This window comes from Ailuropoda melanoleuca, chromosome 8 (genome assembly GCF_002007445.2).
Source record: "Ailuropoda melanoleuca isolate Jingjing chromosome 8, ASM200744v2, whole genome shotgun sequence".
Taxonomy (NCBI): domain Eukaryota; kingdom Metazoa; phylum Chordata; class Mammalia; order Carnivora; family Ursidae; genus Ailuropoda; species Ailuropoda melanoleuca.
Genome location: NC_048225.1, coordinates 51,582,023 through 51,584,868, shown reverse-complemented (window position 1 = coordinate 51,584,868; position 2,846 = coordinate 51,582,023). Strand labels below are relative to the sequence as shown.

Genomic DNA, 2,846 nt, shown 5'->3' with positions numbered 1-2,846 from the left:
CCTTATAAATACCCTGGTGTCTGTGAAAACTAAAAATTGAAAGTTGTAAGAAATTATTCCTGATCCAAGTGGAAGAAGCAGAAATGCCTTGAAATGTATTAAATCCTTGCCATACTAAAAATTTGCCAGAAACCCTAACTATACATTTTCTTACTCATTTCATGTTCATATTCTCAACAAAAGTCAAACAAAAATAAACCTAGTAAGACTCTTATTTGACAGTCTTAATGAAAAAAATATTTTTTCTTCTCATTAATGGTTTTAGTCAAGAATGAGAGCACAATATAGAAAACCTAGATTTATTTGTTAACTATTACAAAGACAAAACAATTATCATTGAAGCACTCTGAGGACTTCATCCCAATTTCACTTCTTGTTATGGAAACCGACCTAAGAGGTTAAAAATTAAAGGATATAACCTAAGAGGTTATAACAAAACAGACTGGTGAAACATGGTGAAAGGAGTAAAAGCTAGTCATAAGCATCAGTGTTAGTGGTATTTCATGTGGCTAGGATATTTCCCAAGAGGCTCCCTAAAGATGCCTGAATGAATTAATTTGGGTCCCAAATCAGTAAAAAGACCCTTACCCCTGTGAAGGATAAGCAGAGGCCAATATTTTTCTGAGAGCTCTTTGTCTTTCTATTTAAGGGGTAAGGGAATCTTTAGGCTCTAAAAGGGTTTATCTTAGATTCAGCCTCCCTCGTTCCCATCCAGTCTACCTACGTCTTCAAGTGCCTGCGGGTTCTCACCAGGAGGCCTGCCAGGTTACACAAGTTGCATACAGTGAAGGCAGGAACTATAGGCCTACTCAGAGGGTATCTATACACACAAAGTTTTGGGGTAGATGATGAACTACAAATACCCTCTTGGTTAAGTTAATTCACCTTTGTTAATAAAGGTCATAGTTTCTTCTGCTGATGACAACTTTTTGTCTCAGTATAGTCTATCTGAAAAAAGAACTGGTTCAGGTAAATTTTGGAGAAGGAAAAAGACTTTCATCAACACCCACTCCACAGTAGAAGAGGCACCAAGTTCTTTCCTAGGTTTGAGCAGAATCTGAAAAACAGAAGATTTACAGTGTTTATAATAATAGCTATTATTTATTAAATGCCAAGTCAAGAGTGCCAGAGAAATTAGATATATATCTTAGTCTTTGCAAAAATCCTGCCAGGTAGTTTATCAACCCCATTTTCAAATGAGGAAACTGAGGATTAAAGAAGTCAAGTCCAAAGGCAGAGAAGCCGATATGTGGTAGAGCTGTGATTCTACCACTCCTGTGCCTTGACCTCACCCCCTCGTGCACTGAGAGGTCCTAGTTCCATTATCTTGAAATCATTAATGGTTGCACAAACACTCTAATTATTCCTTCTTCATTCCTTAAAGGCAAAAACAATTTTAAGTGATTAAAAATTTAAAGACATTGTTTGGAATTCAGGTCAATTATCCAGATGAAGAACTTGTATAAACTTTATGAATAAAATAGCTCTCTGTTCCAGCTGTAGCATAAAATGAATAGAAAACAAATCATCAGCTCATTAGAAAGTCTGTGGTTATTTTATGATTATTTCACCATAAAATTACATTATGAAGAATCCTAAGAATTCTCACCAGTGAATTGCAGTAACATCTCATTTGTTGTAACCATTAGTGACACAACAAATGAGCTTCTCATAATCCTTATTAATACAGCAGTGGGTACTCTCTGAATAGTCTGTTTTTCAAGAAGAAATATGTGAAAGCCAGAAGATCAAAAAATGTTTTCCAGTTTCAATAAAAGTTACTAAGTATTACTGAACTGAAAAAGTCAACATGCTATAAAGAACATGGTAAGAAGGGAAGAAAGACTTAAGTCAGCACCAAAAGCTTTCCCGTACAGTATAATAGTGAAGTACTGATACCTGGAACCGTGAGATCTGAAATTTAAAGCTAACAGAGCTGCAGCAATGTGAACACATAATTTTAGCTAATTGCAGAAGAGACAATGCTGATTTTAGACTACATGGCTACAATGACAGAAAAAATGCTGTGGAAATAAAAAGTATTTAAAGGAAGAAATTTAAATCACAGAACTCTAAGAGATTATTTTCTGATAGTTCCAGTGGCAGCACCTGAGAGGAAAGAAGAGATTCATTATCATTTTCTTTTTTATAAAGATTTTATTTATTTATTTATTTATTTGTTTGTTTGTTTGTTTGTTTATTTGACCGAGAGAGAGAGAGAGAGAGACAGCCAGTGAGAGAGGTAACACAAGCAGGGGAAGTGGGAGAGGAAGAACCAGGCTCCCAGTGGAGCAGGGAGCCGATGTAGGGCTCGATCCCAGGACCCTGGGATCACGCCCTGGGCCGAAGGCAGACACCTAACGACTGAGCCATCCAGGCGCCCCTCATTATCATTTTTCATAGTTAGAGTAAGAAATATTACATTCACAATGCAACAATTTGGAAGGTAAATGGAACTTGGAACAACCCAACTGGATGACTCAGCATATTTTAAGAGTCAAGCCAAAATATATAAATCTTGCTACACTATTACTATATGCTTTAAAATAAAGGACCTGGGCATAAGTAACATCTCAAATACTGAAGACTTCTGGTATTCAAGAAAATGCTACCAGGTAAGAAGTAGGAGGACACCGTAGAGGGGAAAGAGGGACAATAATTTTAACAAAGTAAAAATTTTACATCTCATACAGGAAGGCCAACTAGGATTACTAGTCCTAGAGCTTTGGCTGGTATGAACTAACCACATGACCTTCAGTTATTATCAAACATACAGTTGATTTCCTGGTTTATCGAGTCATTCTTGAGCAGGATGGTTCTTAGCCTCCAAGTGTTTGAGTTTCTTC

The 2,846-nt window shown here is 36.5% G+C and overlaps 1 protein-coding gene across 1 annotated transcript in view; it reads right to left on the bottom strand.

The window, feature by feature from the left end:
• Positions 1 to 285: 285 nt before the first annotated feature.
• Positions 286 to 2,846, bottom strand: part of CLNS1A (chloride nucleotide-sensitive channel 1A) — an 18,538-nt gene continuing 15,977 nt past the window's right edge. Inside the window, exon 8 of the mRNA XM_034667597.1 lies at positions 286 to 1,057. The gene's annotated coding sequence lies outside the window, so the exon portion shown is untranslated. The remainder of the gene's footprint in view (positions 1,058 to 2,846) is intronic.